We start from the raw sequence: 14,883 nt of genomic DNA, 5'->3' as shown, positions 1-14,883 counted from the left end.
TTCTCAGTTTCAGGCAATAACTCGGGGTTCCTTGTGTCAAAGTGGTACTCGATTATAGCCTTTATTGTTTTGATTTTAGTTTCTGTGAATGTGCCATCTACATTCTTTATCTGTGCTATGCAGCCGGAGTAGAGGTCTTTATTCCTAGCAAACTGATAAGGTTTCCCAAAACATTCCTGCGTTGTAATATTTTGCAAATATTCCCTTAGTGTGTTTCTCTTTTGTTGCAGTATTTGTTTCTTGTACAGGGCTTTTTCTCTCCTATATTCAATTAATCTGTGTTGCCTCATTGTTGTATCTCTCTCTTTTTGAAATCGTTTGAGCTTCGCCCTCAATCTTTTGCGTTATACAGCTAAATCTAGTGTCCACCATTTTGAACTTTTCTTCCCTTTTTGTTTTTTGCTGGTCCTGCAAATCTGAATAACTTCCGCTGTCATATCTTCCACCACCTTGTCAAGGCCGTCGATTGTATCTGTCATTCCCAATCTGTCCTCCCAATCTCGTGTCGACCTGTTGACCTTAATCAGAAAGTCGAATAAGTTGAGGTGTTGATAATTTATTTTGTCAATCCCGATGATCCTTGTGTCGCCGTGCATTATTTCCATGATCAACAGCAGCCTGTGATCGCTCAGAGTTTCTCTGTCTTCGACTCTCCAGTTCTGTACATTCAGTTTCCCGGTATACAGAGTCAGGTCGATCCAACTTTTTCCAATTGTCGAGTTAAATGTTGGCGGTGAGTCCGGGTCATTTGCTATCTAATAAATAAATATTACATAATAATAATTATTACATAGTAAATAATATTTATAATTAATATTACATAGTAAAATAAATATTACATAAATAAATGCTTAAAATTACTGCATAACAAAGAAAAAAGCGTAAAAGTAACAAATAACAAAACTAAACGCGAAAATATAACGCATAATGAAATTGTACTCGTAATTTACTAAAACCGGTAAAATTAGCGCGTATGCAATGCAAATGTAAGCAATAATGAGGGTTAAGTGAAAATTTAATATCGCGTGGAAGAAAAAGTTGCTTAACTATAAAAAACGTGTTAACTATAAAGGCGCCTACACACCGAACGCAACAACGATGCGAAACACGATTTTTCTCCTCTGTTGCAGTGAATCTGTTGCACCTGATTTCAAGTACCTTCACACCGCAAGATACAACAAACCCGTTTCCATGTTCGCGCATGCGCAAAAACAGACATTTAACAGCGAGAGCTCTTTTTTTTTTCTTCTTCTTCTTCAGAATCTTGTTTTCCTGTTTTTTTCTCGTGTATTTTCCAAGTTTTGATGCTTCGAACGATCTCTTCTAATCTGCCAAAATTAACATTGTTTTTCATTTTAATTTCTAAATTTCATTTAAAGATTCATTTTAATTTTACGTACTTATTAATTGTTATTTTCATTTTATATTAGTGTATTTTAAAATGGATGAGAAAAAAATGAAAAAATTACTATTGCGTCGTAGAATTCAGTTGCTACAATTATTGAAAACAAATCAGCGCTCATGGGTGAAAGAGTTAAATCTTAAAAGAAAAGAGCAGGGACATTTTAATAATTTAATCCAAGAAATGCGATTAAATGACCTGGACAAAACTATCGAAAACTACCAAAAGTGTAAACAATCCGATCAAGATGGATTCAAGATTTTCGCTTCACAGGGGAATTGTGGGTAGCGAGTTAAAACAAATCTGATTGGCTCCCGGGTCTGCAACAGCGACGAAAATTCAACTCAATCCAATTCTTGAAACCAGTGCGACGGCGATTGCTGGCTGTTGCAACAACGGGAGAAAGGGAGAAGTGCGCATGCGTCAAACCTCGGCAACATGCGATTTGTTGTTGTTGCAGTCGGTATGAAGAAACCTTTATAGCGCATTAAATTAAAAATATCAAGCGAAATGCGAAATTTTATTTTAAACTTAAAAGTAACGCAAAAAGTATTGTAGAGTTTAAAATTAGTAATAGATAAAAAAATGTACGAGTAAGCGAAACGCGTCAAAATAAAGCATAAATGGTTATTGCGGATATTGTAAAGAATAGAAAATAATAATGCATAAATAGAACTAACGCGTAAAATTATTAAGAGAAAAGAAAAAACATGATAAAAATAAATACGTAAAATGACCCATTATAGAAAAAACTCGTAAATGTTACGTAAAAAGAATGTAACGCATAAGAACTAGTAATTCATAAATATTGAGCAACTTGAATAAAGCTTGAAATAAAATACAAAGCGTAAAAGGTATATTCGCGCATATGGAAAGTAAAACTACGTGATAAGAAAAGAAAGGGGAAAAGATAGCAACTTGGAGAACAAGAGTAACACGAAAAAGTATGTAATAAAAACATTGTGTAAACTAAAGTTAAAGTAACGCATAAAAATTTAAACGTGTAAAAGAAACATATGAAGAAATGTGTAAAATATAAAATAAACTTAAAGCATAAAGAAAAATAACGCTTAAACGCAGAAGTAACACATGTGAAAAAAAAACGCGTAAAATATACGAAGACCAAAGTAAAGGTGTACAGCAATAGTAAAAATAAGACAAAGTAAATATAAGATATAACGAAAAGTAAATGTAAGATATAACGAAAAGCTACGAGTATAAAGCGCAAAAGCCCAAGGTCAAGAAAACTGAGATAGACATAGTAGGCCTTGGCCCTCCATGGGCTGTCGCGCCACTGAGTTTAGTATAAAGCGCAAAAGTACCTCGTAATTAAAATTCAGGCGTAAAGAAAAAGTAAAACACAAGAAGAATAAGATGTATAATTTAAGAAAAAAGCGCATAAGCGTAAACCATCAGGAAAAAAACATTTAAAAACAACTCGTAAAAGTAGAATTAGCGTATGCATAAAATAAACGCATAAGATATAAAGCGTGAAAGTAGTTGAAACTCATAAGAAAAGTAAAAGATAAAGTAACGCATAACGAAAAAGAAAATTTAATCATGAAGGAATATAACGCATACATATATTAACGCGTAGAGGTAACCCAGGAATAGAACGGACGCGTAAAACTCAACAAGCGTAAAAGTAACAGAAAAAAGACGAAGTAATTAATCATAAAAATAACCGCAAAATAAAAGTAAATGCGTAAAAGTAACGAATAACGAAATTCGTGAGGAAAAGAAAGGCATGAAAATCCTGAACACTTTAAAGTTACGAATAAGAAAAGTAGAGAATGAAGAAAAATAAAGTGTAATATGTGGAAACACGTAAAAGCAATTCGTAATATATAATAACGAAAACAGTAAGGTTTATTAATAGAAATTATGCCCAAAAGCAACAAATAACGCATAAACGAAGTAAATGATGCGTAAAGTAACTGCATAATAAAAGTTATGGCGTGAAAATGATCGCGTAGAAATCAGGCATAAGAATAGTAAAGTGTCTAATATAAAGTATAGTAGTGTGTATTTTAAGCAAAAAGAAAAAGCGTAAAATTGAATGAAACCCATAAAAAAGTAAACGCTTGAAAGTAAAGCGCGAACGAAAATGAAAGCGTAAAAGATTGTATCGAGTAAAATATGTATCAATGCGAAAAAGTAAAAGTGATACGCAAGAAAAATAAACTCGTTTAACTAATACATCAAGAAAAAATGGAATCTAAAGTAAAATGTGTGTAAGCATAAAGAAAAGCAACATCCCAAAATATTAGTAATTCGTAATAAAAGTAAATGTTTAAAGGTATTGCAAAAAGAAAAGTAAAAATATGTTTAATACCACATAAGGAAATATAACGCAAAAAATTTAAATCTTAAAGTAAAAGTAACACACGCAAAGTAAATGCTTAAATGTAAGCATAAGGAAAAGCAAACATAACGCGCTTAAAGTTAAGGTAACGCATAAAGTAAAAACGTAAAATATAATAGCGCGTAAAAGTAAACCCATCAAATACAAAAACGCTTAAAAATAGTGTATGACCTGTTTACGTTTGAAAGTTAAAATAACGTTTGCGAAAAGTAAAATGAGAAATAACGCATAAAAAATAAACAGATAAAAGTATCGCATACAAGAAACAGACGTGAAACATATAGTTGATAATATTTAAAATAAAGCATCGAGAAAGTAAAACTAACGGAGAAGAAACGAAAGAAAGGCTTGGTGAAGCAAAGCGTGAAAAAGTAATACATAAGAAAAAAATCCAAAACAAAAGGAAATCATAAAAGTTAAAGTGTGAAATATAAAGTAAAAACTGCAATTTAAATCGCAAAAAAAATAATGCGTTAAAGTAACGCATTAAAAAATTCAAGAGATAATAAAAACGCTAAAATGTAACACATAAATAGAACTAATGCATGAAAGAAACAAGTATAAGAAAAAGTAACACGAAAGGAAAATAAACGCGTAAAATTACTGCTTAATAAATTTAAATGTAGGAAAGGTAAACGCGAAAGAGCAACGCATAATGGAAAGTAACTCATAATTTACAAAAACGTATAAGAGGAACTCGTGTGGCACGCAAATAAAACGCATAAGAAAAGTAACGCATGAAATATAACTACGCGTAAGAGTAACAAGTGCAAAAATTTTATCATGAAATTAATACATAAGTAAAGTAACGCATAAGGAAACACAATGTAATGCATAAGAACAAAAATTAGCACTTAAAGGAAAGTAAAATATAGGTGAATTGAGTATAAAGAGAAGTAAAGAGTAAAAATGATGCGAAAATTGTGTAAAAGTAACTTGTAAAAATATATGCTCAGAAAAATAATGCATAAGGTAAAAAATTAAAGGAAGTTTTGGCGAAAATAATCGAAAAAACTGCATTAACACTGTAGAATAGCAAATTCTCAAAGGTAACTTAGTAAGAAAAGTAAGGAGTAAAATATAATAACGCGTTAAAGTAAAACATATGAAAAGTGACAAATAAAAGTAGCGCATTAGAAAAGTACCCGCGTTTTTTCTAAAGGACGTTTGCCGGAAAGAATGAAAACTACAGCACAAGTAAAGTAAAACTAAGTCAAAATAAAGTGATCGTGTAAATTGTAAAGAATAAGAAGGGAATACTAACTCGTAAATAGATCTAACGCACTAATAAAATTTAAGCATAAGAAAGATTCGCGCAAAATAAAATATAATGTGTAAAAGTGAAAATAAGTTATAAAAAAAATAAAATGATACGAAAAGTAGCGTGTAAAGATAGTAACGCTTAAAACAGAGTAACTCATAAAACACATAGCAAAAGAGTGAGCTAAAGTAACATATAAAGAAAAGTAGAGAATAAAATATCAAATAATATGTGTGTCCAAATTAAAGCAGAAAAAAGAAAAAGAATTATAGAAGTAAACGTGCCAAAATATCATATAAAATATTAATTAAAACGTAGCACATAAAAAAGAATAAAAGAAACGTTATGTATAACAAAGTAAATACATAAATATAAGAAATAAAACTAGCAAATTTATGCAAAAATTAAAAAAGGAAAGTTACGCCAGAAATATAACAACGAGTGAGTGTAACGCGTGCGAAAATTAACGCGTAAAATTGATGCAAAAGTAACTCACAAAGAAAAGTAGGGTATAAAGTAATATGTGGGTATACTGAAGCTTAAAAAAAAATAATGCTTAAAAATGATGCAAAGAAGTTATCGAAGAAGCTCTAATTTTCACTTTTCCTGAAGTAATCTAATTTTAGAATTTCATTTTATGTAACTCTTCAAAAGAATAGTACAATAGATATTCATTTTATGAAATTTTGAGAAGAATATTATTAAGAAATCTTTGCAATTTTTCTGAAATGCCTAAAACTCTTGAACTCTGAAACACATAAAAACAATTTTTGTCCAAATTGTTTCGCTCTCCAAAATTTTATTTAAAGTTTGAAATTGTTTCAAGTGTAATTCTTTCAAATTATAATATTTTCTTTAAAAAAAATCAACTTGCAATTATTATGTGATTTAAATGACATACGTAAACATTGCTCGCATTCTGCCTAGCCCTGGTCAATAAATATAAGCAAATTAAAAAAAAAACATCCCCTTTATGTCTGTACCGTATCTACCACTACAAAATTACAACTACAATTCACTAGTACATATATAAGACATGTTAACTCGTCTTTATGCATCACCTCCTAGAAGAAGGAAGGCCTCAGCACGGATCAATTTAGTAGTCCGATCTAACGCAGTTAACTGCGCAGTAGATGAAAAATAAGAAAGATGTCATTTCGTTAAGGGTACTAAGCTGCGCAGTGGTTGAAAATACGAAATATGTCATTACGTTTGGACTACTAAAGGATATTTATGGAAACCCGTGCTGAGGCCTGCTCTTATTTAGGAGGTGTTGCTCTATGTCGGGGTACCTTTTCATAGATGAAAGTTGACATGGACGATAACAGCTTCTTTCCCCACATTGGTGACCCGGACGTGATGAGAACGCACCTACCTGAGCAGCAACGCCCACTTCGATATGAACAGGCCTATCTTGACAGTAACGCCCACTTCGATTGATGGTCCACATTGAACAGTTGACTTGCTACTTGTGACTGCAACATTATCCACCTCTTCGTACTGTTGCTACTGAGTTTCGTCTCGATCACACGCAACGTCAACCTGCAATCACCCGACTGCTAAAAGCAGCACAGGAGCGACTACGACCATGATCTTAATACAGCTCTCATGACTAATGTTCAAAACCCGGTGACTTTAATGCAGTACTCCCGGTCTGTCACAAATACAGCAACTAGTGTTATCGAATTCTATCATAGCTATAATTCTGGTGGGGGAGTACTGTAGCGTATCTACCACTACAAAATTACAACTATAATTCACTAGTATATATGACATGTTAACTCGACGCTATGTCGGGGTACCTTTTCATAGATGACAGTTGGCATGGAATATAACAACTCCTTTGCTCACATGTCCTTAAGTAATGTTTGGATGCACCCTTTTATCTTGTTGCAAAGATATTTATGTAATTTTAATCAATATGTGGTATTTTTTTTTCAGCTTTCGAAATCTTTAGGAAACATAAGTCTAACCAAGTGACATCATAGTTTTTTAAAGGTAAGTCATATAAACACTCAAAGGATTTAATAATCTTCGTGTTCACTATATTAATAGTAACTAATTAATATTAATCACTTACTATACTTAAATCAAAATGCATTCAGAAATTAGCCTAAACATTATATTTGTCACAAACTCAAACAATAAAGCACTCGTTTTCGTTCAGAACGGTTAGACACCTTCTAATTGCATTAAAACCTCTTTTTTGAAAGGTTTTTATTTCGGTCAAAGGTTCTTTTTTGAAAGATTTTTATTTCGGAGTTAAGCATAAAATAAAGCTAAAATTAAAATTTTATTTAGTAATGCAGTAAATATAATGCTAAGCAAAGCGAAAACTTAAAAAAATTATGTAGTGTAAAGCGTAAAATATATAAAGTAAAAAGTTAAATATTTAGTAAAGTAGGAAGTTTGTAAGCTAAATAAAAAACGTAAGATAAAAAGTAGAAATTATATTAGAGAATAAGAGTTGCTCAAACTTAAGTATCAGTTAAAGTAAAAGCGTAAAGTAATATAAGCATAAATATAAAGTGTTACGTAAAGAGTAAGATATTAAGTCAATTTAAAAATGAAGTAAAGTAAACTATAGCATCAAAGCGTGAAACACAAAGTAAAATTGTGTGTAAAGACAAAAGTGAAAGGAAAAAAAAACAATTAATCTAAATATAGCTGAAAATTATCATTAAAATAAAAAATATATTATAACGGAAAGAAAAGCGTTTGATAAGAAGACAAGTTTAAAGAAAAAATATTGTGTGAACTAAAACGTTAATTATTGTATAAGGTAAAGTGAAACGTGAAGTATAAAGTGAAATATGAAGTAAAATATAAATTACGCAGTATATCACCAAATTTATTGTTAAGTATAAAGTAAAGATTAATATATAAAGTAAAAAGCAAAATATGAAATAAAAAGCAAAGTATTTTATAGAATAATTTAAAGCGTAACATATCAAGTAAAACGTAAAATAAGAAATTAGCGAAGTAAAAAAGAAAAGTAAAGCATAAAATACGAAGTGAAGCATAAAGTAAAAATGTGGTAAAATGCCAAAATATAAATAAAAGAAATAGGTAAAGCGGAAAGTCGAAAATATAGCAGAAAGTACAATCAAATGTAAAATGTAGTAAATAGAAAAGTGTATAGTAAAGAAGATATCTAAATATATCAGTAAACTAAAGTGAAATCGTCAAGAAAACTAAGTCTAAAAAAATGTTTGTCAGTAGAATATAAAGTATAAACTAAAGAGTAAAGTGCGGAAAAAGCGCATAAAATAAAACGCAGCGTAAAAAATGTAAACTAAAGAGCATGGTAAAATATAAAGTAAAAGCGTAAAAAAGGCGAAAAATATAAAATAAAGTAATATGCTTACAAAGTTGAAAGTATTAAGAGAAACATATTAAAGAACAAATTTGAATGTGAAGTAAATTCATAAACTAAGCTTAAAAAAATAAGTAAAATATAAATTGTCAAGTAAAGAATTAAAGTAAAGGAAAATAAAGCAAAAAGTAAGTAGTAGTTAAAGTAAAACATGAAATATAAATTGCAGCGTCAGATAAAATGTGAAACGAAAGACAATAATGTAAAGCGATAAGTATAAAATTAAAATAAAGCGGAAAATGTTAAGTAAAGGGTAAAATACAAAGAGTAAAATATAAAAGTGTTGACAGTAAAATATAAAGTAATGTGTAAAGTTACAGTAAAGCGTGAAATGAAAGTATAAAAAGTGTAGCAAAATGCGTTTTAAGAAAATTCCAATATATATATATATATATATATATATATATATATATATATATATATATATATATATATATATATAATAATAATAATAATAATAATAATAACAACTCGTAACATAAATGCAACGTATACGAAATTAAATTTGCAAATTTACGTAGAAAAGAAAAGTAACGCATGTAACACGTAAGATTGACATGTTCGAAAATTAATGAGTAAAAGTAATACATAAGTGAAGTAAAACTCATAAGGAAAATTAATGTAATGCAAAGGAATAGAGAAAAACGCTTAAGGAAGAGCCTCACGTAAAGAATGCTTAAAAATAGTGTGTAACCTGTTAAAGTATTTAAATTAAAGCATAGAGATTAGTAGTGCGTAAAGTAAAAGCAAATTTACGTAGAAAGGGAGAAAAAAAAGCTTGTAATATAATTAATTACACGTAAGATTAACGAAAATTAAATCATAAAGTAATTCGTTAAATTAATAGCAAACACAAGAATTAATAGTAATCGTGTAAAATTGATGCTTAAGTAAAAGCCCTTTGAAGAAACGTTTGAAAAATAGTAATTCGTCAAACATGCAAATGTGTGCAAATTAAGTCTATAACGCGTAAATGGGACGCATAAAGTGTAAAAGTATCGCTTTCTTCTTCTCCTTATTGGCACGACAGCACAAGATGGGCCTTGGCCTTCTCAACAAGCCTATGCCAAGACTATCTTCCCTTAGCCAAGGTTCTCAAGTTTACAATCTTTAAAACTTGTAGGTAGCGATTAAGGAAAGAAAAAGTAAGTGATTGAAAGAGTAAAAGCGTGAAATATAACAACGAAATAAATCATGTAAATGCAATACAAAAAAGGAAATAAATGGGATTAGTAAATTAAAGGATCGAAAAGCAATAAAAAAATAAATGCATAAATTTACGCATTAGAAAAATGAACGCGTTGAAGTATCGAATGAGAAAAGTAAAGCATTAAGAAAAGAAACGAATAATTTATAATAATGTGAAACAGTAACAAACGAAAAATGAACACACATTAAAAATAAATGACCACATAGTAGAAGTAAACGCGTAAAATAAACTGATAAGAAAAGTAAACGAAAAAGTAACACGTAATTTACAATAAAGCTTAAAATGAGCTCGTAGGCATTGTGAATGTAACGCATAAAAAGAAAGGTAAAAACACTACATAAAAAAAAAAATACTCGTAAAAGTTACACATAAAAAGGCGACGCATTAAAAAAAACTCGTAATAGGAAAGTAAAATAATATTAAACAGTAAAATATATGAAAATAAGGCAGAAAGAAAGGTAATACAAAAAATGAAAAATAATATTTAGGAAAAGTAAACGCGTAAAAGTTATAACTACACATATAAGAATACTTAGCATAGATAAATAAAAATAAAGAATAATAAGTAAAATATTAAGGCATAAAAAAGTAAAGCGCAAAAGTCATGCATAAAAGTTAACCCGTAGAGTAAATTTAACGTGTAAAACGTATTAAAAAGTGAAGTATGAGAAAAAAACAAAGAAATGTGATACATAAAAATAATGCTTAAATAAAAAGAAAAGCATAAGGTAAAGAAAGAGTTTACAATTAAAAGTTGTATAAATTAAAAATTGTGTATTTTATTATTATTTTGTGATAAAATTTAAAGTTTGCCCTTTTTTAATCTAGTCTCGTATACGTATGATCTTCCAAAAATTTATTCCTTGTTTATTATTTTTTTTGTGTTATCTTTTATTTTTCGTAAAGTTCATATAAATTTTTCTGACACACTCGTTAATAAAGTTCAGATCTTTTTCAATTATGATAGAGGGAAAAAATTAGACGATGGCCCTTGACTACACACTATGGCGTTCTTGTGAGGGTTTCACTTAGAGTTGTGAGAATATGTTATGACGAGGTAGAAATAACAGTGCACTTTTTATTGCAGGATCTAAAGACAAATGCTCGTTACCAACAAGTCGCAAAACTGTTTGTTAGGCATTTTACTGTTACCATCCTCGTCATAATAGTTCCGTCTGCGTTGTTCCTGTATATGTTAGATCAACATGATGAAATTCAAGTAACTGAAAGAGTCATGTCACCCACGTGATCTGAGTAAGGACTGAGTGACTGATGAAATAAGCAAGATCATCTTCCATGTACATTAACTACAAAACTGTAATGGCTGACAAATGTTATCTTTCTTTAACAAAAAGTTATTATTTTACAGGTTATCCTCGCGAATGTAATTAAAATGCATTGTGTGTGTGTTTTTTCCTTTAACCCTAACACATAATTTATGGTGTTAAAGCATATGACCTCAAATATTTTAATCTTGAAACTAAAATTTATATTTTGAATTGGTTATTAGTAACAAAATAACTCCTTTTTTAACTTATAGTTTTTATGAGAAGATTTAAAAGCTTAGTTTAAAACGCCGACACAAATTTTTGACTTAAAATTTCAGCCTCAATTATAAAGTCACTATTAATTAAAAAACTCGTAAAGGTAATGCATATGTAAAATAAACGTGTAAAGTAAACACATAAGAAAGTCAAAAGTTCAAAAAGTAATGGTAAATCAAACGAAAAATTACTATAAATAGGTATTAGCAACGCATTAATGCTAACATATGCATATGAAAAATAAACGCGTAAAAATAACATATGAATAGTATAAGTAACACATAAAAATATAACAAACATATAAGTTAATCGTAAATTACTAATGCTTAAAAGCTACGTAGAAATAATAGTAAATGTTCGTAAAAACTAATATAAAATTCTAGTTTCACTAGTAAAAGTAAACTGACTGTTAAAGTACAAACTATAAAGATATGTGTAAAAACATTAAGTAAACTATTATAAGCAATAATTAAACAAATGCACCGCGTAAATATATATGCGCGGAAAAAGCGACAAACAAAAATTCTTAATGCATGAATACTTCATTTTATTACTAAGTCAACTCCTTATCATATGATCAATTCTCTAGGCAAATGAATTTTAATCAGTAAACGTATAGATTATATCGAGTGATTCTATTATTATCGGCTGATCTTATATATTTTGATCATTGCTGGAATCTACTCTCTTTTAATCAGTACTCGAAACGTATATTTTGTTCAATAACCTAAGCCACTTTTTGAAACATTCCCTTATTGAGACCGGAGTAGTTTTTCCCTCTAAGCTAATTTTCATTGGTTGTCAAAACCACAAATGATCAAAACTTGAACTCTCATATCATCGGTATGCGAACTCGCCATCATTTGATTAACATTATCATCATTTAATAATTTATCGATCACACTTTCATCCATTACACTTTTTTAGACAACTCTTTGTTAGATGCTCGAACATACTTTATTATTAACAGTACCCGAACCTATTTGATCGCAAATCCGCTATGATTTAATCAAATTTGTAGCCTATATTTTAAATACTTTTCTAACGTATAATCTTACGTACAGTACTTGAACTCACTATCTTTTCATTGGGAATCGAATTCGCTACCATTTAATCGGTACTCGTACATAGGGCTGGTTTCATTCCTCTCTGAGAGCAGAAGCGGCCTCGTGACGTCATGCCGTACATAAATCTCGGAGATTGCAAGCAAAGATATTATGAAAACATCGCATCATTTTCTCTGTAAAAATAAGTTCGACTTTCCCTTGATATTAGCTTACAAACTACGCAATTAACGCATTATTTTCGTTCAAAAATTGTTTCTTGTCCATAATATTAAAAAAAAATACCATTTTAGACTAATAAAAAGATATTACTAGTTGTCATAAAGGGCCTTATAAATATTTGAAGCAGTTCAGTTATAACTTTCATTATTAAAAAATAGTGAAGCAAATGTCGACACTTTTTGAGCTACATATTGTTTGATAACAATAAGTTGGGAATCCTGATTTTAAAATATGCTGATAAAGGCAATTTGTTCATACTTAATCATTAGGAAACATCAGCCTTTAAGCGCTAATTACTGAAACAAAATAATAATTTAGGTTCATAATAGTATCAGAAATTTTACAATTGTTTATAAATATTTAAATTTTAGAGAATTTTATTAAAAGGAATCTTAAATAAGAACATTAAAAAATTTGTTACGAAATTAGGAGAACTTCATTTATTAATTATTTATACTATTCCTTTAATTTTCTTGGACATAAATCCATTTTTTTTTTTTTTTTTTTTTTTTGCCTGCCATTCTTTTTGAAGTAACGAGTCGGTTTCTATTTAGATAGCAAATTCTTAAAAAAATTCTTAAACGTATTGCAGATTTATATTAACTAGGTCATTCCGTTTGCTACGTTGAATTCGTTCTTTACATAGTTGTTCATTTACTTTAGGGGGGAATACGGGGAAAATTATATATTTTCTTTTTTTTGATTCTATTAGAATTTTTGCAAGTTGCAATCCCGCAAACTAGCATTTCGTTAATAATTTCACATTTTTAGTAATTCACTTCATAAAAACTGGTGAAAATCACTATAGAAAACAGAGAAGGTCTTAAATTGCGTCACAAAAAGGAATGCTCCAATATTAGTTAGTCCGAAAGCTCAGCTCTTGAAGTAAAAGTACAATCAATGCACCGCCGTGCCGTCACAAGAGATAATTGGAGCAGCGAGAGTTTCTTCCAAAGAGTGAACTTATCTTTCTATACTTTCTTTAACCCTGACTCGAACCTACATTATTTTAATATTGGTTTCCAAACCCTCTATTATTAGTACTAAAACTCGCCATATTATCACAGATGCTCGATCTGACTCTCAGTTGTTTGGTGCTTGAACCTATTATCACTTGAACTAAAATTGAATCTACTATTTCTATGTCAGTTCTTAAATACTCCCTTTTTCTATTGGTGATCGAACTTGCAATCGTTGATTAGTCATGGAGTGAACACACTAAATTTTTCTCGCACTAAATAAATCCCACTATCGCGATAACCTTATTTTTCCAATAGTTCTCGCTAGTATCATTTGATCAACATTTAAGTTTACTATCATTTGATCTCTATCATTTTAACACGTTTTAGTTCTCGAACCCACCAACAATCATTTGATCAGCATCCATGCCTACTATCTTTTGAACCTATTTCTGATTCCTTTTTCCAACTTAGTTAAACTCCATATCACTATCCTCTCATTCCGTACTTGAGCTCGCTATCATTTAATCAATAATCGATCCTTCTACTCTCCATCAGTACTCGGAACCAATATATCCATCGGCAATTGTTTTTACTATCATTTGAATTTGACTCGATCCTACTATCAATTATTACTTCTATTTTTCCATTTATTACACTAATAAACGTACCAATTTGGTTACAGCAACAAATTCCAGATTCTGCGTGATTTACTCCCAGCGGACACTTCTGTTTAGCAGTTTTTACCAAGGGTTTCAACTTGACCTAGGTTCCTCAAAATTAACATTTTTCTACGCTATAGGATGTGTCTAACTTTACCAATTATTTCCCTTCCAAGTTAAAAATGTATTTTATGGTTTTGAAAGTTGACACCTACACCAAATAACATTTTACTGACTTCTAAGAAAAAAATTTTACTTTTGAATAATGTTTTTATTTTAAGAATGTAAAACAATGATACATTTCTATAAATAATACATTCATTGCAGGGGAAAAAATTTCCATTTTGCCGAATAAATTTACTATTTTGACCGAATCATAAATTAGCGACAGCAATTATTCTTACATATTTATAATGGATGGGTGGTCTAATGTAAACAATAACAAGCGTCCTTAAACCGGAAGAAATTTAGAAAATTTCCGGTGTATCCCTCCGCTTATGTTATGACTACGAGGCGATGTGTGAACAAGCCAAATATGCTATGCAGTTTTTTTTATTGTAATTTGGGTTCAAATCTAAACTTAATTGTACCATTCATAAGAGCTTTCAGAAATGTATTGATTTTCAGAGGTCGTAAGGCCAAAAAAAATTTTGGAAAGTTAATATCTCATTGTGAATAATTCTTAAGGTTTGCCATGTTTTGTATTTTATCCCTTATTTGGCTACATTTGAATAAAATGTTACCAAAAATATCTTTTTAAGATAGCCTAATTAGAAAATATTCTAATGATTATAATATTAATATGATAATGCTGAAGT

General features: G+C 29.8%; 1 long non-coding RNA gene across 3 annotated transcripts in view; it reads left to right on the top strand.

Annotated features, from left to right (window-relative positions):
* LOC147806781 (uncharacterized) overlaps positions 1-14,591 on the top strand; it is a 184,173-nt gene extending 169,582 nt beyond the window's left edge. For all 3 annotated transcript variants that reach the window (XR_015435206.1, XR_015435205.1, XR_015435207.1), the window contains 2 exons: positions 6,970-7,026; positions 10,702-14,591. This is a non-coding gene — a long non-coding RNA (uncharacterized LOC147806781). The remainder of the gene's footprint in view (positions 1-6,969; positions 7,027-10,701) is intronic.
* The last annotated feature ends 292 nt before the right edge of the window (positions 14,592-14,883 follow it).

Source organism: Parasteatoda tepidariorum, chromosome 7 (genome assembly GCF_982258835.1).
Source record: "Parasteatoda tepidariorum strain Cologne lab strain chromosome 7, Ptep-v5.0, whole genome shotgun sequence".
Taxonomy (NCBI): Eukaryota; Metazoa; Arthropoda; class Arachnida; order Araneae; family Theridiidae; genus Parasteatoda; species Parasteatoda tepidariorum.
Note: the sequence above shows the minus strand (reverse complement) of the source record. Positions and strands in the feature narration are given on the sequence as shown.